At 47.3% G+C, this 26,663-nt stretch overlaps 1 long non-coding RNA gene across 4 annotated transcripts; it reads right to left on the reverse strand.

The window, feature by feature from the left end:
* LOC128328986 (uncharacterized) lies at positions 1 to 26,324 on the reverse strand. 4 transcript variants are annotated; one of them, XR_008309494.1, is made up of 6 exons: positions 25,584 to 26,324; positions 19,408 to 19,540; positions 18,968 to 19,119; positions 18,716 to 18,791; positions 18,444 to 18,611; positions 1 to 436 (listed from the first exon to the last, which is right to left on the reverse strand). It is a non-coding gene; the product is annotated as an uncharacterized LOC128328986 (long non-coding RNA). The 4 variants fall into 4 exon arrangements; XR_008309492.1 differs by having other exon boundaries at positions 18,545 to 18,611; positions 25,084 to 26,324; XR_008309491.1 differs by having other exon boundaries at positions 25,084 to 26,324.
* Positions 26,325 to 26,663: the final 339 nt, after the last annotated feature.

Genomic DNA, 26,663 nt, shown 5'->3' on the forward strand with positions numbered 1-26,663 from the left:
GTTATCTTATTTGGTAACTATTCAGTATGGTCCAGAAGCTAATTTTCTCTGGGAATTAGCCTGCAGAGCAAAGTACTGTAGTCCCGACTTGTAGGCAAAGAATCCTAAAGTTGAGTTGTGTCAGGAAGCACTTATACAGGGTTCCCAGCCAATCAAAATGCTGGGCTGAGAGCCAATCAGGGCCTGAAGAACCAAGCAAAGCTGGGAAGGTTCTGAGGAGTATTAGACTTCCTGTGTCACTGGAGTACAGCTGCTTCAGATCCTGCAAACTCGCCCACAGGCCCATCAAACGAAGAGAAGGCAGGTTTGGTGTTGAATAGAGAGCTCCACCTACTGGCCATCAATTCTTTAATCCTCCCTCTCTTGTTTCTAACCCACCTTGCTGCTGGAGCCAATGAGAGTTCAGAAGAACACACGCTGGTACTAGCTTTTGTTACTAGACAAAAGGAAAAGAAAGGAGAGCTTTTGGCAGGCAATGAAGGGTTAAACCGCTAAAGGCAGGCGTCGGGAACTCCGGCCAAGTCCCCAAAGCGTATGTGCTGGTACCTGGGCGCCTGCCCCTGTCTCTGGGGTGGAGCAAACTCTAACCACAGGGCAGCCCTGTCTGCATTCCAAAGGAATGACTGACAGCTGCGTGACTAGCTCGGCTCATCCCAGCTCCCCTTGGACGGAGTTGAAAGAGCTGCCTCCTCCAGGGCTAATTCAGACTCGTGGCTTTTGAAATTCTCCGATTTGGGAGCAAGGGAGTCAAGGCAACAGGTCCAGAGGGTAGGCGGGTCGTGGGTGGTGTTCGGATTGCTGGCGTGCACATTTCCGAGCAGTAGAGCTGCCTGAGACAGGCTCCTGTGTACCTTAACCGCTGCCAGACAGGGTGATGTGAAATCCAACAGGTGCTTCCCACTAGGCTGCCAGTGATGGGGCCGTAGCTCAGTGGTAGAGCGTCTGTTTTGCTTGTGGGACATCCCAGGTTCAGTCCCTGGTGTCTGTGGGTCAGGCTGGCAAAGACTCCTACCTTGGACTGTCATTTTCAGGGGTGCACAAGTCAAATGCTCTGGTGGGCTGGAACCAAACATGACTTGGTATTCAGGGGCCGAGATAAATTTTCAGCACATTAATAATTCTTAAAAATATTAATGAAAGCAATTATCTGTTTCTCATTAAAATGTTAATGAAAGCAATTATTAGTTACCCATAGCATGAGAACGTAAGAGGAGGCTCCTGGCAACCTTTATTCTTCCCTGTCCCTCATGCACTTCCAACACTTGCAAAGATCGGTTTTGAAAAGGGGATGACCCCCCACCAAGTCCATGGGGGAAAGGTGGCATTTTGCACCTCACCTCACGTGCCACAATACCTTGGGACACTCCTGGGGCCAGCAAAAAAGTCCCTGCAGGATGGATCTGGAGTGGCGGGCTTTACGTTGTGCAGGCCTGACAATACTGAGCTAGATGGACCAATGGTCTGACACGGTATAAGCTTCCTATGTTTCTGTGATGAGAGTGGCACCTGTTGAATTTCTGTCTAAGGCACAGGAGCTGCATTCAGATGTTTGGCAGCTTCAAGCAAAATAAGCTGAGATGGTCAGTTATTTATGTGATTATTTGTTTGTTTGTTTTTATTTTTTACATTTTATATCCCGCTCTTCCTCCAAGGAGCCTAGAGCAGTGTACTACATACTTAAGTTTCTCCTCACAACAACCCTGTGAAGTAGGTTAGGCTGAGAGAGAAGTGACTGGCCCAGAGTCACTCAGCAAGGCTGAATGGGGATTTGAACTCGGGTCTCCCCAGTCCTAGTCCAGCACTCTAACCAACAACACCATGCTGGCTCTCTACATGTTTATCCTGCCCTTCTTCCAAGGGACTCAGGGTGGTGGCGTACATGGCCACTCCCATTTTATCCTCACATAAAACCTATAAGGTAGGTTAGGCTGAAAGAGAGTGACAGGCCCACGGTCACCCAGTGAGTTTCATAGCCGAGTGGAGATTTGAACCTGAGTATCCCAAATCTTAGTTTGGAATTCTAATCCCTACACCACACTGGCCCTGAAGTTGGCCTGAGTTGCTCAGATCAGTGCAGAAAAGCTGTACCTGCCAAATTTCTCTCTTCCCTCTTCTACATGGGGGCTCAGTCTTCTGTGGCATCAGTTCATCCCAGCTGGCCCCAGGGCAGTCACAATTCCTCAGCCTAACCTACCTCTCAGGGTTGTCGTTATGGATAAAATGAGATAAATATATAATGCATCCACCACAAGCTCTGGGAACGGGATAAGCAGATATGCTGAAAAAAATAAAACCAGCCGGCCTGTCAGATTGCGATTGGTTTCAACACTGGCAGCTGCAAAGCAAGAAAAGAACACATGGAAGAAAAATACCCATTTCAATCTACTCTTTGGCCATGAAATTTGGTGCCATAAGGTACCTTGATGTTTTTCATTCTAATTTTGATTTTGATGGTAAGTAAGGTTCAGATGTGAGGGGAGGGGGAAGAAATGTGGAATCTCAAAAAGGGAAGAAGAACTTGGCCAAAATAACTTCAGTTTCCAAACAGCAATGTTTCAGATATGAGATTTTGGAATGATTTTATTTTTAATTTATTTTGAACATGTATATCTTGCTTGATCTTCATGGGGGGGGGATCCTTCAAAGGGGCTAACAATAATAACTAAATTTATTATGTTTAGGTGCTAGATTCCAGGTTATTCCATGTGATAATGTCATTTGAGTATGAAAAGACACTTATTTTTCTTTTGGGCAACCCTCCTCCAATGCTCTAGCAAAGGGTTTGCCAGGGGGTGGGCAAAATTAATTGTTGCAAAGTTTTTAAAATTTAATTTATGTTGTCCAAAGCAGGGAAGTGAAATGGACCAGGCTGTTGAAATCAGGCCCAATAGGCAACTGCAATGCTGGATAGGGAAGGTGCTTAAACCTGAAAAACATTTACAGGTAAAATTTAAAAGGCAGAATGTTGCTGGGGAGGGGAGAGAGAGATTACCACTGGCTTTTTGTCACTTGCTGCTGATTATATCATCCAATATTATTATTTATTATCTATATATTTAATTCTCTAAGGCATACCCGTGGCTAATTCCATGCGTGGCAGCTCTTGTGAGAGACACCAAGGGGAGCTGCCGGACAGGCTAGCCACGGGATGGGTGGGAGGGGAATAAATGGCGGCAGTGGCGGGGTAGGAATGGCGCCAAGAAAATGGCAGTGGCAGCAGTCAGAAGAAGGTGGCGAGGATGGGGGGAGGAGGAGGCGGCTACGGGCGGATGGAGGAAGAAGGAGGCCACAGAGGGTGGGGGGAAGAATGAGGCAGAAACAGGCAGGTGAGGGAAGAAGGAGGTGGCAATGGGCGAACAACAAAATGGCGACAACGGGGGGGGGCACGGCGACACGCAACAAACTAGAGGTGCAGATGCTCTGCGCCCAGCCCAGCTAGTTTTGATTAAAAGTGCACTCTTGTGCTTAAGGAACAAACACCAGAACAGGGATTCCCAACCTGTGGTACTCCAGATGTTGCTGAACTACAACTCCCACCATCTCTAGCTACAATTTATGGTGGCAGGGGATGATGTGTCTCGGGATGATGGGAGTGTTGAATATAGCATGTGAACGGGGCTATGGAGACATAATGCTGCAACCCAGGGTTGCTGCGGACTTGGACAGCCGCCCCAATTTGTGCTAACAGTGCTTCCACAATTGTCCCCATTCACAACCATATGGAGGGAGATACCCTCTGCATCAGCCCCAGGGCACAGTGTGAGGTCTCCGTAATGCTGCACATCATGTTAGCCAGCTTTGGTCACTAGGTGGAAACTCCATGCACACATGAGCAGGGGCAGCCCTTCCAGGAGGCAAGGTGGGGCGGTTGCCTCAGGCAGCAGTTTACTGGGCCCTAACAAAGATGCCCTCCTGTCCTCTCCCACTTTAAAGAAAGGAAAAGAGGGGCAATGCTGGATTTAGGCACAAGCTAAGTAAGCTACAGCTTAGGGCCTCACATTATGAGGGGACTCTGATTTTTGATTTTAAGACTAAATGTCACATTTTATTTTTAAAGAATTGGTTCAAAAAGAAGGAGAAAGGGGAAGATAATCTAAAACAGGCATTATTGTTCTGATAAGCCAAAAATTTATATGTATATACATTTATAAATAAATATATAATTATGTATAAACTCATGTCGCGTTTATAAATCTGTATGCTAAACTTAATGCACAGAACCTGTACATTAGAAGTATGTGTGAACTGGCTCGAATCAGACCAGGTTCTATTCAAACTGGCCCAGTTTGACCAGTTCAAGCGTGAACTGGACCAGCCTTCCAAAAGGGGGGTGCTTATCCAAGTCTGAGCAAAACCAGGCCTGGTTTGGATTGAACCGGTTCGGCCCTGTTCGATTGGTTCTAGTGCTTACAAAGGGGGATTCGGTAAGGATTCCCCTTTACAAGCACCAGGGGAATCCTTTGCTTGCAAAATGGCTTGCAAAGGGGAATCCAGTAAGGATTACCCTCTACAATCATCAGGGGAACCCTACGAGGTTGATAAAGGGCAGGGAGGGGGCAGGCAGAAGGTTACCTCATGGGCGGCGGCAGCAGCACAGCTCCCCAGCAAGGTAATGGCAGCTCCCCTAGCCCCCAGCGGTGCTCCCCACAATCAGTGCGGGCCAGCAGGGACCTGAACCAGGCCCACACCAGGCCACACTGATGGGGAGGAACGTCGGTGGAGGTTAGGGGAGCTGCTGCCACCCTGCCACCACTGAGGAGACTAACCAGGCCCCCACAAGCCCACTCTGACGGGGGGAGTGCCAGTGGGACCTAGGGGGCTCACGGACTGGGAGGTTCTAACAAACTGGCTCATGGACCAGGCGGATTGGTTCAAGTGTGGTTTGAACGTGAACCAAACCACCCAGAGTGATTCCGTGCACACCCCTAATGAGAAATTTTTCGCAATTGCTGAGAAAATCATGTCTTTTCATTTAAAGGTATTTCTAATGCAAATGGGCACATTGCAAGACAACTATCTTTGTTGTTTTGCATTGCATCTGCCATGGATATATGTAAAGATCGAGCTTTATTACTTCTATTTTTGTTACCTGTTTTGTTAGAATTGTGTGTATATTTGCAATGCTAGGGGACCTTTTAAGCTTGACATCGCTTATGGCCTTAGCATGTCATAATCGGGCTCCGAAGAGCGGGTGAGAAGGGTGTGTGCAAGGAGGGTGGCATTTGTTGTCCTGCCTCAGGTGCACAAGGTTCTTGGGCTGCCATTGCACATGAGTGTCAGACGTCCTGCCCTGGAGGCGACATATTCACACAGCCGGGCAGCAGCTTTTCAAGCCAAGGGCTTACTTGGCTGGGTGTGGCCATGGGGAAATAGGTAGCTGGAATGGGCTGGAAAGGGCTTGCTTTGTAAACAAGGGCTGCTACGTATGGAAGAAGGGGATAAAGAGAGGGCAACGGAAGCTCATATAGGGAAAAGTTGGGAGGAAGGGGCGGGTCCAGGAAGTCAAGGTGTGGTATATAAGGACAGCAGAGTCCATGGTGAGGCTGCTGTAGTTAGACTCTGGAGAGAGCTTGAGAGGTGAACAGAGGCTGAAGGAAGGCAAGCAGCTGTGGGAGGTGAAGGTTGAAGGTGCTAGAACCCCTTTGCTCCCATTCTGAGGCTCAGCTGGGCCTGAAACCAAAACAGCCAAGGCGTGTAGAGAAGCCTTGTATTGCATTCGGTCCTGAGGGAAAGCTACAGGAGATGGCTGTTGCCCTCATGGTCAGCTTCTCCATGGCCCTTGGTTGGCTACTGTTTGGAAGAGACTACTGGGCTAGATGGACTTTGGTTAGATCCAGCAAGCAAGTTCTTATGTTCTCATCTATAGACGATTTCCGAAAGAGCTGGAAGTGTTATGGTCCTTACGGACATAGAACCGGCAAGTGGGAGGTACTGGCAGACTTGGAGTGATCCACAGATTAGTCGGTGTTTAAATCATCTGAATAAAAACACCTAAGGGAATTTTTATTTTTAAAAACCCAAACTGCCCCCTCCCCACACACACACTGGTAATCAATGGGACAGAATGAGGCAGAGTGCTCTTAGACAAGCAAGTGGACAGGGCCAGTGGAACTCTGTGGTGAGCAAGGAGAATGGAAGGCTTGAAGAAAATGAGCAGGGAAGTTCTCGGCTTGAAGAATACTCCCTCAAGATGGTCAGAACATCTTCTGCTTCTCAGGGGGGTGGGGAGGTGCTTAAATCGTCTTTTGTTTTCTCACCAGCCATTTCACCATGCTTCTGAGGGGGAAAGGGTTTGAAAAAGAGCTGGGACTGAGCACCAGGAGGCTGGTCCACAAACCACCACACCACCACCCAAAACAGAAAAAAAAATAGAATTTGCATGTGAAGAAAAACCCAAGTTAGAGTGGGCACTTCTGCCTTTGTTGTTAACTTCTGTTTTTTCACCATGATCAGCCACAGGCACAGGTAACACATGCCCATCAGGGGTATATATGGGAATATTTTGTAGTAGGTCATACTTGTTTAAACCTAATATTAGAAAATTAAACATAAGCTTTACCAGCTTTATTTTCATCCTGTATTTGGAGAAGGTCTTCATGGGTTGGGAAAGAGCTTTGGAAAGACCATGAAGGTCTTCATCGGTTAGGAAAGAGCCTTGGGAAAATTCTGCAAAAAACTGCAATTGGCCTAGATTCCCCTGATGCATTTTTTGGTGGTGCACATGAAGTGTATGCCCTCCAAGCATTACAGTTTTAGTGGACATAAAAACAGCCCTGCTGGATCCAGTCCAAGGCCTATCTAGTCCAGCATCCTGTGTCTTGCAGATGCCTCTGAGAAGCCCAGGCAGGAGGTGAGGCCAGCCCTCTCTCCTGCTGTTGCTTGCCTCTGCATCTGATATTTAGAAGCATCTTGCCTCTGAAGCTGGAGGTGGCCTATAGCCATTAGACTAGTAGCCATTGATCGACCAGTCCTCCTTGGATTTGTCTAAGCCCCCTTTAAAGCCATCCATTCTGGTGGCCATCACCACATCCCGTGGCAGAGAATTCCATAGATTAATTATGTACTGTGTGGAAAAGTACTTCCTTTTGTTAGTCCTAAATTTCCCGGCATTCAGTTTCATAGGACGACCCCTGGTTCTAGTGTCGTGAGAACCCAACATCCCATGGGGGTGCATGCCAGCGTTGCGCTGGAGCAGCTGGGGGGAAACACTGCTGGTGTGCAATTATACAGGGGCTACGATTAAGGAAGTGGCAGCAAGCAGTGGAGGAGCAGGTATGGACCTACTCTCCTCTGTGTTAAAGGGATGTGCTGTGATTCAGCATCCGAATCGAGTTTTGTGCACATCCCTACAAATTTCCTCTCTGTCTGTGGACACACAATATCATTCTGTGAGGTATACTTGTTGAGATCAGAACATGGCCCCAGTCTGGGCTTCCTGCTGTGGCACACACCTGCCAACCCTGTAACCATTTCCCCCCAAAAGATTTTGGAACTAATTCTGCTTAAACCCCTGCACTCAAGGTTCACCCGTGGATGGGAGAAAGAGACACTTGGCGGCAAAACCAAAAAGACACTCAATTGTTGGTTGACCTCCTTGCGTCTGGCTCCAATTCCACCCTAGGAGAAATTCCCCCTAGCTGGCTGTAATTAGCCTTCAATTTATTATTTCTCTAAATAGTCTCAATTGCCCTTCAGATGGACCAAAGAGCAGGTTTCCAAGAAATTCAAAAGGGCCCTAAATTCTGTGGCGCTCCTTGACCTGAAGTCCTGGTGCATGTTATCCTGCTCTTTCGCTCACCCTCTCTCTGCCACTGTAGTTAACCATGCAGATTCTTCCCTCTGGATGCGCAAGGTATTAGAAAAATAATCAACATTTTTGGTAGCATCCGAAAGCATCCCTCTATCAGTAAAAGGACATGTAAGTGTTCACGCTTTGAGAGTGAGAGCAATGCTTCCTGAAAGCTGATTTGCTTACTCTCTATGGCATCATCACACAAGCCCGATTCAGACATTATTCTGTACACATATACAGATGTCTGTACACTCGTACATGTGAATGACTTGTACCTGGCTGTATTCGCTTTAAAAGTGAACCTGGCAAACGCAGCTGGCCCTTCAAATGCATGAGAGAGACAGGAAGTGTCCTTCTGTACCTACATTCAACCTAGCATGTGAATGACTGTATACTATACCTGTGCCTGTATACTTGTTATACAAGTGTTGAACATAATGTGTGAATGGGCCTTTAGCCTCTGTACTTTTATTACCTAGTGTTGAGGCTTTCCATTGGTGGTGGCTTTCAGGATGACTAGGCCAACGACTTCAACCCCCAGCTCAGTGCAGGGAACCCAGAGCATTGTCCACCTCTAACAACTATCTGTTGGGGATGCTCAAATTGGCCCTTCAGCTGTTTTTGGACTACAGCTCCCAGCATCCCCAGCCACAATTAATTGTGCTGGCTGGGGAAGGTGGGAGTTGTAGTTCAACAACAGGGTTGGACTAGGTGGCCTATAAGACTCCATCCAACTCCATGATTGTCTTTTACCTGAATCTGATTGGTTACATTGTGATGACATCATTTCCCTCCTGATGTGATCCCTGAATAATTGGGATGACAGTACCAATTCACCGGCAAAAAGACCCGATCATTATTAGGGGAAAGTGTGTGTTGAAGCAGCAGCAGATGAGGAAACAACAGCAGCAAACAAGTTCAGAACAACCAATGAAGCTTCTAACAATTAAGGAGTTTTGAGTGGGGAAAATATTTTGCCCGCCCACAGCACTCCTTTCACTTCTACGATCAAACCCAGCAAACATTCAGTGCAGTTCTAGCCCAAAAGGGCTCATCCTGTCTTCAGCTTTGTTTTTGACTCTTGAGAACACTGTGGTTCTTCAGATAGGAACATAGGAAGCTGCCTTCTACAGAGTCAGACCATTGGCCCATCTAGCTCAATACTGTCTACCCAGACTGGCAGCTGCTGCTCCAAGGTTGCAAGACAGGAATCTCTCTCAGCCCTGTCTTGGAGTTGCCAGGGAGGGAACTTTGGACTTTTTACATGCAGACACTCTTTCCAGAGTGGCCCCACCCACTAAGGGGAATATCTTACAGTGCTCACAAGTAGTCTCCCATTCAAATGCAAACCAGGGTACACCCTGCTTAGTAAAGGGGACAATTAATGCTTGCTGCTACCACAAGACCAGCTCATGGCACACAGTTCCTCTGTGACTGGCTGACCACACTCTTATGTGTAAAGCTGGTACAAATGCACAAAGAATGTCCATGCCATTTTACCTTGTGATGTGGATCCTTCTGTGCAATTGGCACCGTTTTTATTGCCTTTTTGGAATGTTTGCGGTGGTTGTGCCTGGGGGTGCAGTGCTGAGCCTGTGTGACAAATGCAAGAGTCATAGCATTCGTTCTCACAAACAGGAGATGAAGTGGAAAGCCTGCATCTTGGCTGTACTCTTTTATACTACAGGTGGGGCTTGCATGCTTGTATGCTCCTCTCTATTTTTTTTTTTAAAAATCCCCTGAAGATAGAGAACTAGAGCATTAGGGAGAAAGCTAGGCTAGAACTCTTCTCCCTGACATCATATTGTTCATGGGCAAGGAAGGAATGTTTTTTGATGAAAGAGCAGGCAGTCATGTGAGCCTCTCACTCTATAGTGGTGCAACTCACACAGGTTCATCACCTCATCTGGTTTGTGAGAATTTGGCCATAGTGTCAGTGCTGGCTTCTTTGGGTTATTATACCCATTGTCAAGGTGAAGGGTGGATTCCAGTGCCGCTGCCTTCCAGTTATGATTCAGAGAGCCAATTTGAACCCTGGATCTTGGATAGACTACAAGGAGACAATATTGTTCAGACTCCAGGCAGACACATACACACAGAGACAGAATCCTGTATACCCACAGTGTCATTACTGAGCAATGGTAGCCATCTCCATTTGGCATTAGAAGTCCAGTGGATTTGCAGAAGGGGGGCAATTTATTTTATTTTATTTATTACATTTATACCCCACTCTTCCTCCAAGGAGCCCAGAGCAGTGTACTACATACTTAAGTTTCTCCTCACAACAACTCTGTGAAGTAGGTTAGGCTGAGAGAGAAGTGACTGGCCCAGAGTCACCCAGCAAGTATCATGGCTGAATGGGGATTTGAACTCGGGTCTCTCCAGTCCTAATCCAGCACTCTAACCACTACACCACGCTGGCTCCACTTGATGGATCCATTTGATGGATCTGTCATGAAACTGATGAGAAAAGTGTGTGTGTGTGTGTGTGTGTGTGTGTGTGTGTGTGTGTGTGTGTGTAAAACCTCACATTGATATCTTGCCATTCTGTCCTAAGAAGGCCCTCAATGCAGGATGGCTTCTCAGATATTGCAAATAAAGCAAGCATCACACTTTTAGGTTTATACTCTGTGCTGTCCCAGAGGCTTCTGGGGGAGAAGGGAAGACTACAATGCCTGACATCCAGTCTAGCGCTGCACTAGTGCAAGGATGTGGCATGACTTGTTTTTGCTAAGCTGGGATTTTGTGATCCAGCCTAGTTGGAGGATGTTGTGCTAAATAGTTCTGCTAAGCTGAGTGCCTGCATTTCAGACTAGTGTTGTACAGGTACCCCAGGCTGTGCTTGCACAACCTGTGGTGCATCTTCTGCTAAGAAACCTCTTCCTCCATCCTTATATGTTGTAGGGAATGATGCAAAGCGTTCTGCTATCCTTGTTAGACAAGTGGACCAAGACCACAGGGATTCTGCAGCTCTGAACATCCGTTCAGCTACGCAACTCATGCATAGATGCAGATTTGTTCATTACATTAATGCAGCATTAATCTGGATATTAGCCAATCATAATGTATACAGTTCATAAACTGAAACGAACAAATGCTAAAAAGCCAGTATGGTGTAGTGGCTAGAATACCTGATTAGGACCAGAGAAGCCAGAGCTCTGCTTGGCTCACTCGGAGACCCTGAGCCAGTCACTCATTCTCAGCATAGCCCATCTCACAGGGTTGTCATGCGCATAAAATGAAGGGAGATGCCGCCTTTGGCTCCTTGGAGAAATGGTGGGATAAACATGCAACAATACATCAAATGTTAAAATGCAAGCCCATAGCTGCCTTAGCCTTGTTAGAAGCCAACTCACATAAAGAAGTCTACAACAATGGTGAAAGATGCCCAGACTCTAGCAGGTCTCCAGAGAAGGAAAGTTCTGTACATCTGGGGTAACCAAAAATCTTGCATTGCCCCCAAACAATTCTCTGTGTCCCCTTACTACATGAATGGGGTTTTTTAAAGGTCTTCAGTTGCTCCCTGAGTTTCTGTAGCAATGTAAAAGAAAAGGCGGTCTCTTCAATATGGGATTTGCCTTCACATTCACATTTGGGATATGGAATGTGTAGGCAAAACACCCTGGAATTCCCCGTCCACCAAATCAAGGGTTATTGATCTGCAATAACAAGCATGACGCACAACACCCTATTTCTATTAACCTGGGCTGGCTTCCAGGAATGAAGCTGTCATAATGGTCACCTCCTTAACTGGAGGCAGTCCAATGTGAGAAACAAAATGGCTGCCAATGGTTCCAGCCGGCCTGGTTTGGCAAGGCTCACTGGGAACATTCATCAGCTGGTAACAAGCTTGACATTCATCTCTTGCTTTGCCCTTTGACCCGTGTGATGGTGATGATGAAGTCACAGCGAGGGAGTCTTGACCAATAGCTGGCCAAGGATCTGTCACCGTCCATGCCAGAACAAACAACAAAGACAAATGGCCTCCATCAAAAGTAAATGGCACTTAATAGCATGCAGGAGGGAACTGGTCAGCCAGATTGGCTGGGTACCATATGTGAATTCTTCACTAATCGCCGCAAATTGCCCCAATTTGTTAACGAGCTATGCAGTGGGCATATGCACCCTAAAAGCTTCAGATTCTTTCAACTGCAGAGGCATGGAAATAATTTTGCACTTGTGCCTGCTCGGACATTTCTCCAGCTTGACAGTGATGGAAACTCGAATGGATTCCGAAACTGGCGGCGTCAGAGTTTGCATTGCTTGCTGCTGTCTTTGGTGTCATGAGCTTTGCCTAGTGCTAGCAGAGAGTGATGATGAAGCAGAAAAGGATTGAAAGAGTCTCAGTGTGAAAGAATCCATTAGAGATATACCAGGACAAAACATCAACACTGGAGGGGACACCTGGAACATAGGAACATAGGAAGCTGCCATTGTTGCCAAAACCTAAGGGGTATACTTGTGGGTCAAATGGGCCGTAACCCAAAGTTTGGCTTAAAAAAAGCCAAATCTGGCAACAGAGCTGCCATATACTGAGTCAGACCATAGGTCCCTCTTGCTCAGTATTGTCTACACAGACTGGCAGTAGCTTCTCCAAGGTTACAGGCAGGAATCTCTCTCAGCCCTATCTTCGAGATGTTGCCAGGGAGGGAACATGGAGCCTAGATGCTCTTCCCAGAGTGGCTCCATCCCCTAAGGGGAATAGCGCTCACACATCTAGTCTCCCTTTCATATGCAACCAGGGCGGATCCTGCTTAGCTTAAGGGGACAAGTCATGCTTGCTACCACAAGATCAGCTCTCTTCCCACCTGGTAGTTCCTCGACTTCAACCAGCTGCCCAAAGGCAGGATTTCTGTGTAAGGCAAAGGTTCTCAAAACTTGGGTCCCCAGATGTTGCTTTGACTACAACTTCCATCATCCTCATCCACAATGGCTGAAGGTCACCATGGCTGGAGATGATGGGTGTTGTAGAGGCTCTACACACGATCAACGTGTGGGGCCTAACCGGGCTTGGTGGGGAGAGCGGACTTAGCAGACAAGCAGAGAGCGGTCTCTGGGTGGCTGGATTGGTCACCCACACGACTACTGCTGCCTCCATCACAGAGCCGGTAGGGGTGGCGGGGATCGGGGACCGCTTGGCTCCCAGAAGTTCCAGGATGCCCCACACGAATGCGCAGGGCATTCTGGGGAAACCCCTGAGGCCAGGATGCTTGTTGTAGCCTCCCAATCTGGGGTCTACTTGTGTTTCCATGCGGCAGCAGCACACGATCAGTAAAATGGGGTCAGCGGAGCGAGTGCTCCACTAACTTCATTTTAGGGGAGGGGTTCTTAGGCGGGCAAGCTGCCATTGAACCACTGAGCTTGCTCGCTCGCCCGGTGATTCTCACAATGGAGGGGAAATGGGCTGGGCTCCCTTAGCTCCGTTTCTCTCCATCGTGAGAATAGCCTCGTAGTCTAACAACATCTGGAAACCCAAGTTTGAGAACCCCTGTTCTAATGTATCCCTAAGAGGTGTATGTCCCATATTTTCCTTAAAAATAATTTTTAAAAAGACTTCAAGGACAAAGATCCATAAGTCATACTTCCATAGGCCACCCCTTCTATAGCTGAGCAATTCTGATAGGAACATAGAAAGTCACTTTATACCAAATCAGATGATTAGTCCACCTAGTTCATTATTGTCTACACTGAGTGGTAGAAGCTTCTCCAAGATTTTAGGCAGGAATCTCTCCCAGCACTACCTGAAGATGGCAGGGATGGAATCTGGGACCTTCTGCACACAAAGGAGAGGTTCTGCCACTGAGCTACGACCCCATCCCTATGTAGGACAATTGTTCTTAAACAGTGATTTGGAGATCAGTGCTAATGATGATAGTGCTTTCAGGTGGGCCATGAAACCACATCAAAAATATGAGGAGAAGAAGAGCTAAAGGTTGATGTTTCCACAACAGCAGCTTGCATTGTGAAAGATGCAAATAGCTGTGACAGAAACTTCAAAGACACTTCTTGCTCCATCATGGTGGCCATAATGGCCATTTCCCAGCCCATATGATTAAAATGGGGATGTGCCTCCTACCCTGACATCTATTGCGGAGGTTATGACATCCTCCCAGTATGTTCCTTTATCATGTGTGTGGAGGGAGGGGCACGGTTCATCCAAATCACCAAATAGATATTTGGATCACATATACAGTGACAATTTGGACTAACCCCCACCCCACCCCCCCACAAAAAAAAATTGCTGGGAGGACATCAGGATATCCAGACAGACAGACATGCTCTCAGTGCCTCCCCCTTTTAATCATGGAGGCTACAAAAGTAACATCTGAACCAACCCAATGTAAGAATCAGTCTTGAATGGCTACACTTTTCAGACTTACTTGGAACATATGCAAATCCAGCAAAGCCTATGATTTCACAGCACTGAAGGCAGCCAGGTCTACTTGTTAGTTCCTGAATGAGGATGAGGATGAGGACTCCAGGACTCAGTAGACCTGGCTATTGGCAGAACACTCCATTCTTCTGTTAAGTGGTTGATAGACCTGGTCTTTGGAGCCAGAAGACTTGGCCACCAGCACAACAGAAGTCAGTTCTACCCAGTGGCTCTTGCGCATACAGCAGGTAGCCCTGAGCTCAAGATTTGGGTAGCCCTGGATGCTATGAAGAAATTTAGCTAAGCATGTTGTAGTGGGAAGAAGTTAACATTGGAACTCCATAGTGTGGTGTTCCACAAGGCTCCATATTGTCTCCAATGCTCTTTAACATCTACATGAAACTGCTGGGAGAAATCATCTGGAAGTTTGATGCAGGGTGTTATTGATATGCTGATGACACTCAGATCTGTTTCTCCATGTCCAACTCATCAGGAAATGGCATATATTCCCTAGATGCCTGCCTGGAGGCAGTAATGGGCTGGATGAGGGATAATAAACTGAAGTTGACTCCAAATAAAATTGAGGTACTGACTGTGTGGGGTCGGGACCCGAGAGATGATTTTGATCTGCCTGTTCTGGATGGGATTACACTCCCCATGAAAGATCAGGTACGTAGCTTAGGAGTGCTCCTGGACCCAAAGCTCTCCCTGGTTTCCCAGGTTGAGGCAGCGGCCAGGAGTGCTTTTTATCAGCTTCGGCTGATAAATCAGCTAATTAGAATTTTAATAATTTTTTAAATAACTGTTTTATACTATTGTTTTTATTGTGTCTCGTTTATTTTAATGTGTTGGCTTTTAAATATTTTAAATTTTGTACACCACCTAGAGATGTACATATCAGGCAGTATAAAAATATGATGAATGAATGAATGAATGAACGAACATTGACCCCTTTCTGCTTCATTTTTAGCCTTCAAGAACAAACACATAACAAAAACTGTTTCAAAATAGAATGATTGAAAGCAAATGACATTTGTGTATATTGGTGTAGCTTGGCCCTGAAACATAGGAACACAGGCAACTGCCTTATACCAGGCCAGAACATTGGTCCATCTAGTCCAGAATTGTTTACACTGACTGGCAGTGGCTTCTCCAAGGTTTCAGGCAGGAGTCTCTCCCAGCCCCACCTGGAGATGCCAGGGAATGAACCTGGGGCCTTCTGCATGCAAAGCAGATGCTTCACCACTGAGCATTTCAAAGTTTTTCAACTAGTCTCCAACAAGAAATTATGGTGATCCACAGACAAAGCAATATTGTAGATTCCACAATACAATAAAGAACAGCTGTATGAGGAATGCTACCATGCCAGAGACCTGGGAGCATGCACAGAGTGGAGACAGATTCCACATTTTGGGGGAATCAAGTGAATCCATTGTGCCCTCCACCAAACTATTTTGAAGCAGCATCAAGCACTTCTGCTTGTCTCTACAGTTCCATTGCCCTGGAGACTTGCCTGATCATTTTCTGAGAATGTTGCAATTTTTTCATGCAATCTAGTAGAACATTTTAGAGGACAGGATGACACTGTGAAAAGCAAACAGCTGATTATGTAAATAGAAACTGTCCCTATGTGTCCCTACAGCTGTATCAAATTTGGTCTAAATTGGTTCCCACTTGCACCTCAGATGTTCACTCATCTGCCATCCTGAGCTGGAGTGGATGGCATCATCACAAACTATGCCACTGAGGTGCCAGTATGTGTTCTTACAACTGTAACAAATTTGGTTCAAATCAGTTAGATGGTTCACAGATTAGGCTTCATGTGCCTCAAACATTCATGTGTCCACCATCTTGAATTGGGGTGTGTGACATCATCACAAACTACACCATTGAGGTGTCCCTTTGTATCACTCATTACAAATACACAAAATTTCCTCCAAATCGGTTAGGCGATCCCCAAGTTAGCCCACTTGTGCCTCAAATGTTCACCTGTCTGCCATCTTGAATTGGGGTGGATGACATCATTCCAAACTATGCCCCTGAGCCATCCCTATGTGTCCCAACAGCTGTAGCAAATTTGGTTCAAATTGGTTTGGCAGTTCATAAGTTAGCCCACTTGTGCCTCAAACATCCATGCTTCCACCATATTGAATTGGGGTGGATGATATCATCACAGACTATGCCACTGAGGTGTCCCTATGTGCCACTTACTACAATGGAACCAAATTTGGTTTAAATCAGATAGATGTTCCACAAGTTAGCCCACTTGCACCTCAAATGTTCACATGTCCGCCATCTTGAATGGGGTGGATGACATCATCACAGACTACTCCATTGAGGTGTCCCTATGTGTCCCTACAGCTGTAGCAAATTTAGTTCATATTGGTCCAGGCATTGTGAAGTTGATAGGGACACACACATGCACAAACACCACACATTCACCTCATAAGCTTACTTTCCTTAAGGAAAGTAGGCTAAAAAAACCCCTATGATTCATACAATCCCCAGGACTGTTTGAGGATTTTTAAAATACCTTTTACACAGATGTAAGTGAGGCTGAGGGCTTTGAGTATGCTCTCTCCTAGCCTCTACTCAGCCCCAGGTCCGACCGTTCCAACACAACAGCAGATATCTCGGTCAGTGTTCCAACATTTAGGAACATAGGAAGCTGCCATACACTGAATCAGACCATTGGTCCATCTAGCTCAGTATTGTCTTCACAGACTAGCAGTGACTTCTCCAAGGTTGCAGGCAGGAATCTCTCTCAGCCCTATCTTGGAGATGCCAGGGAGGGAACTTGAAACCTTCTGCTCTTCCCAGAGCGGCTCCATCCCCTGAGGGAAATATCTTGCAGTGCTAGTCTCCCATTCATATGCAACCAGGGAAGACCCTGCTTAGCTAAGGGGACAAGTCATGCTTGCTACCACAAGACCCGCTCTCCTCTCCTGGAGCTCCCTGCTGTTATGGCAGAACTCTGTCTGAGAGAGGGCATATAGGGGTCAACATGCCTGTCAGACCCAACACCACACACAGCAGCACTATTTATGTCCCATTAATACAGCCAAGCTGACTACCACCCACACATGCTCATGACCTTCCTCTCGTAACTGTTCTGTGTCCAAAGCACTTGGCAGGCTAGTAGTGCTACATAAGTAATAGTAATAAGTTGTGCAACGTTCTTTATACAGTATTGCATATTTTAACTGGTGTGTTATTGTTGGGTTGCCTAGTGTTAGGAGCTGCTGGTACTAGAGTCCGGAACCCACATCAGGTGCTGCTACTCTATGTGGTGAAGTACCTGTTATAGTTAGGGCTGGTCCCTGAGTTGTGTATGTTCTTAAATTCAAGAATGACTCTGCCCACTCTGGTCAGCCATTGGTTGTCCCTGACCAGGAAGGACTATAAAGAAATGTTACAGGACCAGTTTGGATGATACTATCCCTGCCCACACAATCAGGAAAGGGACGCTCCAACAGCACAGAAGAGAAATTCTTCCCTCTCTCACAACACAACTCCAGAAGTAGGAGTCATCCCATGAAACTGAATGCCAGGGAATGTAGGACCAGCAGAAGGAAGTACTTTTTCACACAGTGCATATCTATGGAATTCTCTGCCACAGGATGTGGTGATGATGGCCAGTAGCTTGGATGGCTTTAAAAGGGGCTTAGACAAATTTATGGAGGATAGTCTATCAATACCTACTATGCTAGTATAGGCCACCTCCAGCCTCAGAGGCAAGATGCCTCTAAATACCAATTGAAGGGGAGCAACAGCAAGAGAGAAGGCATGCCCGGACCTCTTGCCTGTGGGCTTCTCAGAGGCATCTGGTGGGCCACTGTGTGAAACAGGATGCTGGACTAGATAGGCCTTGGGCCGGATCCAGCAGGGTTGTTCTTATGTTCACATCCATTCGGACATCCTCTGTTGACATCCCACCTTCCTGGCACGTTCCTTATGGCATGTGGAGGGGATGTTTGTATGAACCACCCCTCTATATGTGCTCCAATACTTGCTTAAGTATTTGAACCATGTGTAGAGGGGACATTCAGATGAACTCTCCTCCATACACATGATAAAGGGACATGCCAAGACGGTGTTGGGAGGGATATCCACAGAGGATGTGTCCCCTTCCCAATTGCTTGGGCATCCCCTTCCTAATCGCTTGGGACAGGGACAGTATCATCTGAACTGGCCCTTTTAATGGAGGAACATTTAATCACATGGGGCCCCACCCCACCCATAATCTGAAGTGATACAATCCGGAATCTAGCTTTTTACCTCAACTGCTCATAGTGAGAATTAGGCCTGAAAAACTACACATAGATTCTCTGCAGCTGGAGTTCAAGCTTCTTGGACATGTGGAGAGATACGTGACTTACAGGCCAGCCTGGACTCAGCAATTGTCCTTCTGCATCTTTGTGATAAGGAGACTAGAAGCCAACAGACCTACAAACAAACAAACAAAAATAAGAAAAGCCTACGTCTAACACCTGTTGTGGGAAAGGCTGCATTTGGGCGGTTCTCACTTTCTATCAGGAATGCCATCCTACCTTCCTTCAATGAAAAGAATTCCGTCCTTCAGTTTGGTTTATGGCTTCAGTGCCTGGAACGGATTGTGGATTTCACCTGCGGGATGAATGTGGGGTGTCAGGGAGGGGAGGGAGAACTAAGTACCCCCTGCCCTGCCTTCATCTTCCCATTGAGAATTAAGCTACTTAACTGCATGAACTCCGGCCCACCTGTGACCATCTCAGCAGTCACACCCGCTCTTGAAAAGGGTCTTTGTACTAGCCTCGCCCTACCTGGGCTTCACCTTTGGTCTGTGATCACAGGCCTGTCGCTTTTAATTATCTCTCTTCGTCCCTCCTGGACTGTTCATCCAGAGGTCACTCGGGTCATTGCTCATTGGGAAGAAGAAGGGACGTCACCAGGAAGGTCATGTTTCAGGATGCTCCTTTGATGCCAAACAAGCAAAAATTATATGTTGGTTCTCCAACAATATTAGCTGCTCCCAAAAGTAGACACAAGGGACAGAAATGCATTCTCTTGCAAAAGGTTGTCTTAATCGCACAATCAGCCAGAATTTGCAAGCACACTTGTCAGTTCTCCTCCTTGCAGATCCCTTCCCACTATGAAATCTGGCCTTGGTCCAATGAACTCATGACTGGCCTTGGTCCTGTTTAGTTTTTATCCCTTGATGTTTCCTGAACAATCTTCTTGGAAATCTGTTTTCTTGACTTACCTGTGAAAGAGCAGAGCTTCCTTGGACTCCAAACACTTTGCAAGATCAGCTCCTCAGCAAGCTAACCAAACTAAACCTTGGAAAAGCTGAACAACTGGATTGAGGCAGAACTCCAGCAAAATCTCTGCTCCTCCTGAAAATTCATCAAGATACATAATGATAAACCTCAGCTGGTTGACAGAGATCAGATCTAAGGTTTTTACGAGTAGTCCTTGCAAGATCCTGACTCCTCTGCTAGCACCTAAGTAAGAAATACTTTCTCAGATGCTTACTCAGTAAGAAATGCTTATTTAGATAAGAGCTGGGAATTTTTGCAGGATGTGAAATAATTCAATTGCTGTTCTCTATGGCAATACGAAGTCCAGATTTGATTTTAGAAGATGCTTAGGAATATGATCTGAACTGGGAACCTGTGAGAAATCACTGTAGAAAGAAGGGCAGAGACATAAAACTGATCTGCAGTGCATGTCCTTTTGATCTAAGGGTATATCCATGCCATAACCCTGTATTGGTTATATAACAGTTTAAACTAGCTGACCTGGTGTAGAGCATCTGCGCCGACAGTTCTCCCTGTCTCCCTCCATCTTAAGAAACTTAAGTATGTAGTACACTGCTCTGGGCTCCTTGGAGGAAGAGCGGGATATGAATATCATCATCATCATCTTTTCGTGCTTCCCCCCTTCAGCCCCAGACTGTGTCCGCCCCCATCTCATCTTCCCCCGGTGGCCGCGGGGGGCGGGGAGGAAGAAGCAGCCACCCCTTCTCTCCACCCCTCCCCCACTTATCCCCCACGGCCAGCCGTTTGCCAGCCTGCTGCTTCTCTCCACCACCCCCTTCTTCCCCACTGGCGGCCAGCAGTTTGCTGGGCTGCTGCTTCTCTCTGCCCCTCCCCGCCCCGCTTTTCCAGCAGCTCACCAGCAGCTCACCAGGCCACCGCTTCTCCCCGCCCCCCGCCCCCCGCGGTCAGCCATTCACCGGACCGCAGCTTCTTTTTGCCCCCCTTCACTTCTCCCCTGCTGGTGGCCAGCAGTTCACCGGGCCGCTGCTTCTCTCTGCCCCCCCTTCTCCGGCAGCCAGTGGCTTGCCGGGCTGCGGCCTCTCTCCCCCTCCCCCTCATGGCCAGCCATTCGCCAGGCTGCCGCATCTCCCCCCCCCGCCTGCTGTCCCCCTCGTTAATCAGCAGCTCAATCGCAAACTCCCGTGAGAGCTGCCACGCATGGGATTAGCGATGGGTATGCCTAGGAGCAATATATATATAGAAGATGTCATGACTTTCTCCAAAGGATCCTGGGAACTGTAGTTTGGTGAGGATGTCGAAAATTCACTCGTTAGCCCCGGACCCTTTTACTGAACTGGAGTTCCTAGGGCTCCTGGGGGCGGTGGGTGGAATGGCTATTAAAACTGTTCTAGGTCTAGAGTGAAGATAGTTATTTAAGCAATCTTATCATCAACCAAGACCATCATTACAAGAGCTGAGTTTTTGTCAGGGCCTCTGACTTGACCAGACAGCTCAGCATCTCTGAAGGGAAAGCTGTGTTCCCTTTAATATTATGGCAAGCAAATAGTGCCCAGTATTTCTATAGAGGTCATATAGAGCAGTGTTCCCCAACCTTTTTTTTTATCCTAGGGCATACTTAGATTAAAAATAATAATAATTGGGGCACACTGCTTCCCTGTCAGGCAATTCTTCCTTCCTTCTTTTCTTACTTTCTTACACTGGCCAGTGTGTGCTGTGCTGACTTGCCCATAATGCACTGGGAAGGACATGTCCCTTCTGGAGCATTATGGATTATGGGATGAGTCAGCTCCAAAAGTGGGAGGTTCTACCTCCCCTCCTTTAGAGCTGACTTGCTCCCTTATGCACAAGGAGGCACACAGCCTTCCTGATGCATTATGAGGCAAGTTGTTTCCAAAAGTGGGAGGTTTAAACTCCCGGCTTTTGGAGCTGACTCAGAGTGAGTCAGCATAGCACACCTGCCAGTGTCCAGTGTGCTGCCTAAATGTTGACTGGGAAATGTTGATTTAGAGGGAATATAACCAGTACTCCCGATTCACATTTTAAGAAGGGGATTACATAATGTTGCTACCTCCTGCTTCCTTACCATGCAAGAAGTCCTATTCACTCCATAGTGGACAAGGACAGCCGGGGAAGAGAGAATACAGGATCCATTCCCACTAAGATTACACAAGCAAACAAGACAGGACTTTGGGTATTGCTGTTCTTTCAAGAGATGCTCTTACTCTGGATCCTTCATTGCTTAGCTCTTCTCTCAAGGCCAAATTAGACAGGATGTGGTAGATCTATGAATAGGATCTCCTGGAGCTTTCCCAGACAGCAGGCGGGTTTACTGCGAGTTTGAAGTTGCCCCCCCAAAAAACCAATGCAAAAATTGGGTTTATTTACCCTGGATAGCAATCATGCTACACTCGTAACATGCAGTGAAAAACTTGAATTGTGTGTGCAGTGTTCCCTGATAGCCCACAGGGACTTGGGGGTAAATTTGGCTGATATGGGAACACACACCTCCATTCTGGAGGAGATGTAAAATAAAAGACAGGTGTGGAAAACTTCCTGGGTTTTTAATGCTTTTCTACAAGAAGGTGCCTCCATGGCCTGCGTGTGTGCGCGGTAGGAGTGTGGAGTGTCACATCCTGCTAACTTGGCAAAGAGGCACCTTTTTAACATGGTGATTCTCTTTTATTTTGCAGGGGGAGAGTAAATGGCCCTATCCATCCTCAGCATGGTATCTCCAGTGACTGTTGCTGCTGTCCATCTTATGTTTGTGAGCCCTTTGGGGACAGGGATCCATCTTATTTATTTATTTCTCTGTGTAAACTGCTTTAGAAACAGTTTACACAGAGAAAAAGAAAAAGCAGTAGAAAAAAGCAGAAAAATAATTAGAAAAGCAGTATATAAATAATTGTTGTTGGAGGAGCATGGGGGATTCTGCATGAGCTGCACCTTCCAAACTGTCTCTAAGGGTCCCACCACACACACACGAGTGATATAACACTCCAGTTGTAAAACCGTATTGTTGGAAGGGAACAAAAGGCCTTTCCATCCTGCTCCAGTAATGAGCCCAAAGCACCTAGTAACCCCAACAGATTAGTCTGTGCAATCCAGGTTACAGTGTGCCACAAGCAAAAAGTAGGTGTATTGCAGAGTAGTCTTTGCAGAGGACCTAGGTCCAGGTAACTCCTGCAAGCAAGCCAAACCACATATACTGTAGGGGAAACCAAACCCCTCCTTCCTACAGAGCGTCACTTGTCTTAGAAGACTTATCTGTGCAGTGCTGGGTTATAAACATGTCTCCTGCGCCTTTAAATTTGCCAGGTCTGCTTTGAACATTTTGGAATGCTGGGTGAGTGTGTCCCTCCAGGGCAACTTCAAGGCCTTTGATTTGGCAGACTGGAGCCAAGGCAGGTTCCTCTGTGGGTGTATTTCATAAAAGTGCACAGGAGGCAGCAGTCCTGCCCTGCCATGGCCTCCAGAAATTCTGGCTGGCTCCCAGCTCTACAGGAAAGGCATCGCCTGAATGAGGGGCGTTTGCATGACAGCCTTTCGTGGTTTGGGGAGGGGAGCAGCCGTCCGACTTTGAGAGACTTTTGAATTGCTCCCAAGAGGCATGGAGGTTGCTTTCAGAAACTCACGTTTCTAATTTCAATGCAGGTATCTCATTGATCTATATTTACCTGGCCTTGTGGATTGCAATTTTTTAAAAAATGGAGGAAGGATCAAAGGAAAGGAGCAAGTTCCACCACACCACAAGCAAAGGACCAAATTCCCATTGGCTTGCAGTGCAATGTGGGAGTCCTAGATAGCAAAGGATCCTTCACAAGCAAAGAGCCCAGCACCTGCTGGTCTACAGTGAACCAAACACTTTCCCTGCTAACTGAGCAAAGAGGCATCTTATAAAAGTGGTGATTCTCTTTATTGAGCGGGGGGGGGGGGAGCAACTGGCCCTATCCAACCCCAACACAGCATCCCTCCAGTGGCTGTTGCTGGTGTCAATCTTACGTTTCCTTGTTAGATTGTGAGTCCTTTGGGGACAGGGAGCCATTTTTTACAATCTATCTATCTATCTATCTAAACTGCTTTGGGAACTTTTGTCGAAAAGCAGTATATAAATATTAATGGTAGTAGTAGTAGTAGTAGTAGTAGTAGTAGAGTGCAATGTAGGGATCCTAGACAGAAAGGGATCCTCAAAACTCTCCAGGGCTTAATCCCAGAAAGTAACTTTAAAACCAGGGAGAAAAAACAAAAAAGGTTGCATCCAAAAATATGCATAGTACCTTTCTCTCCCCAATGATTAAGCACTGCACAGCTTACCCTATGCATGGGGGCAGGCCATACAGATCACTTGAAGGAGTGAGCTTTGGCAGTTATCTTTTAGAAAATAATCAATGGATGGTCTCTAGAACTGCAGGTAGGCACTTAGCCAAGATTCCAGGAGCAAGTCTTAAATGTATCACTAAAGCTTATAAAACATACACAATCCGTCTTCAGCTTATCAAAGCCAATACTTCTATATGTTTCCCCTTATTATGAAATACAAAAAAGTTTACATAACAGAGATATTTTCAAAAACTGAAAACCAAATTAGAAAAACAAACATGAGGAAAATGCATATTTAAAAGCGACTCTGAGTTAGGAGAATTTGACAGAGACTCGCATCCTTCCCAGACAATGCATTTTGGCTCTGTTTTCTGCAGGCATACCTTGGCAGGTATGCTGACCCCTGTCACTCTCCCACAAGACACATTTGCTTTTGTTGTCAACAACAAGGGACTCTGCCCTGGCTGGCTCTTCCCCACCATGCAAAGCTTCTTGCCTACAATGAATACAGATCCCCTTAGGGTTGGCAGCTCTGACTGCAGCTATTCTTGGAGTCTTAAAAAAAAAACCCCAAACCCTCCCCACAATTCGTTCCACAACATCAAGCCATTATAATCTCCAGAACTGCTTTCAGTCCTCACCTGGAGATTGCTGCTGATTCCTGGAGATTCCAGGCCAAACTTTGAGGGTTTGTAGACATGTGCAGAGGTGGGTGATGGTGTAGTAGTTAGAGTGTCGGACTAGGACTGAAGAGACCTGAGTTCAAATCCCCATTCAGTCACCCACTGGGTGACTCTGGGGCAGTCCCATCTCTCTCAGCCTAACTCCCCCCCCCCACATTAAATTTTTATTGATTGTCTCTCTCAGCCTAACTTAGCTCACAGGGTTGTTTTGAGGAGAAAAACAAAAGCCATGTACACAAAACCACTCTGGGCTCCTTGGAGGAAGAATGGAATATAAAAATAAAAATAAATTAATAAGTTTTTTTTAAAAAAAGTACAACAGAGTATCTATAATGTCCGGCTCTTGAATGTCGCAGGGTTACAAGCTGCTGCTCACCCAGCGCATGGCAAACCAACCCCCCCACACACACATGTTACAGTGGTATTGGCTTAGCTTGTGCCTCCAAACTGGCTGGCATGCAAGTTAGCTGCCAGGGCTAGCCCAAGGGTTCAGGGAGCCCCAGGTGAAGCAGGTGCCCCACACGCCTGTACAACGCCCCCTTTGCCCACATAGTTGGGTGCCTCCCGTTGGGTGAGTGTGAGCAGTCCGTGGGCAAGCCATGGACTGAGCAGGTATTCCCCATCCCCATCACTCGCCCACTTGCTCTCTATCCTCACCTGCCATGATGAAAAGAAGGGACGTCCTCCATCCTGCCGGTGTCTCCGCCTGCTACAGCGAGAAGAGCAACAGGGATGGAGATGGCCCGCTAGCTCTCCTCCCACTTCTGTTGCTGGCTGTTCACTGCAGGACATTTTAATGATGCTGCCATGCGCAGCGACACCATTAGAACCTGTCGCAGCTGGTCAGCACAGGGGTGGAGCCACCATTGCATGGTAGGCTTCAAAGAACCCAGGCCACTAATGAAAAGGGCTGCCAATGCCCTCCTTGTACATGGCGTCATAACGTGGGCTGGAAATGCAATGGGGAGGGCTGGGCGGGCCCTCCAGTGATTGGGACACCCCTTCTCTACACATGACATCCCGCACATGGGCATCACATGCTGGGGCCACCAGCGGGAGGAACACGGGCTGCCTTTCCACTAGCGACACCACTGGGTCAACGGCCAGAGTGGTGGTGGCCGGCCACGGTGAAGAGATCGAGCAAGTGCCCCCCATACCTGTTGCCTGCCCCTTTCTTTCCTTGCCATGGCAGGCTGCTCCCTTCTGCTGCAGAGCAGAATCCTAAAGTGCCACGGCAGGCTGGTGGCAGGAGGGACGGCCCACCAAGGGAGCAGCCCACGGGGGCAGGCAGGTGACAGGGATGGGGAGTGCCTGCTTGGTCTGTCACCCAGTTGCCTGCCTGCTCCCTCACTCATCCCTGTCAGCCTATGGGGCTGGCATGTGGCCTGGGCCGTCGGTACCCCTCCCCAGCTGGTGACCTAGGTGACGGCCTTGTTTGCCTAGTGAATGGGCCGGCCTTGTTAGCTACTAGGCCTGATCTAGAGTGGCTTGATCTAGAGTGGCCATATGCCCTCTAGGTCAGAGCGCAGTCCTCTTTGGGGGAAAACATGTCCTCTCTCTCTTTTTTTTAATGCCCTCTTTTCTTTTCTTTACTTTTTTTGCAATGTGGGCCTAGTCACCCTACATGATAATCAAGCCAGGGAATGTATCTAATACAGTTTAATCTGCCCACGTTGCTGCTTTGTCTGGGATTGGGGCAGCTTGAGGGGATGAGGGGCAAAAGGGTGAGAAAAAATGGGCAAAAATTATTCCTCCCCCTTGTGTGAGTGGAATGTATTTCCACAGAGCTGGTCTTGAAGTGGTGAGCATGAATTGTCCCCTTTGCTAAGCAGGGTCTGACCTGTGAGCAGTGTAAGATGAGGAGGCCGCTCTGGGAAGAGCAAGTTCCCTTCCTGGCATCTCCAAGATGGGGCGGAGAGAGACTCCTGCCTATAACCTTGGAGAAGCTGCTGCCAGTCTGTGTAGACAATATTGAGCTAGATGGACCTATGGTCTGACTCAGTATAAGGCAGCTTCCTATGTTTAATCTGGATGCTTCCCAGCATGTGTTCTGGAGCCTGTCCACCCAGGACAGCCTTTGGATGCCCTCCCTCCCCTGCAAATTCAGCATCATCATGCTCCGCTGAGTGACCACACCACCCAGGACAGACTAAAGAGGATTTGGGGGTCCCCAGGGGGTGTTGAGGCCCTGGACCTAGGCCACGAAGTCCAAGGGGTAAGAACGTCTCTGCATGTAT

This window comes from Hemicordylus capensis, chromosome 6, assembly GCF_027244095.1.
Source record: "Hemicordylus capensis ecotype Gifberg chromosome 6, rHemCap1.1.pri, whole genome shotgun sequence".
Lineage (NCBI taxonomy): Eukaryota > Metazoa > Chordata > Lepidosauria > Squamata > Cordylidae > Hemicordylus > Hemicordylus capensis.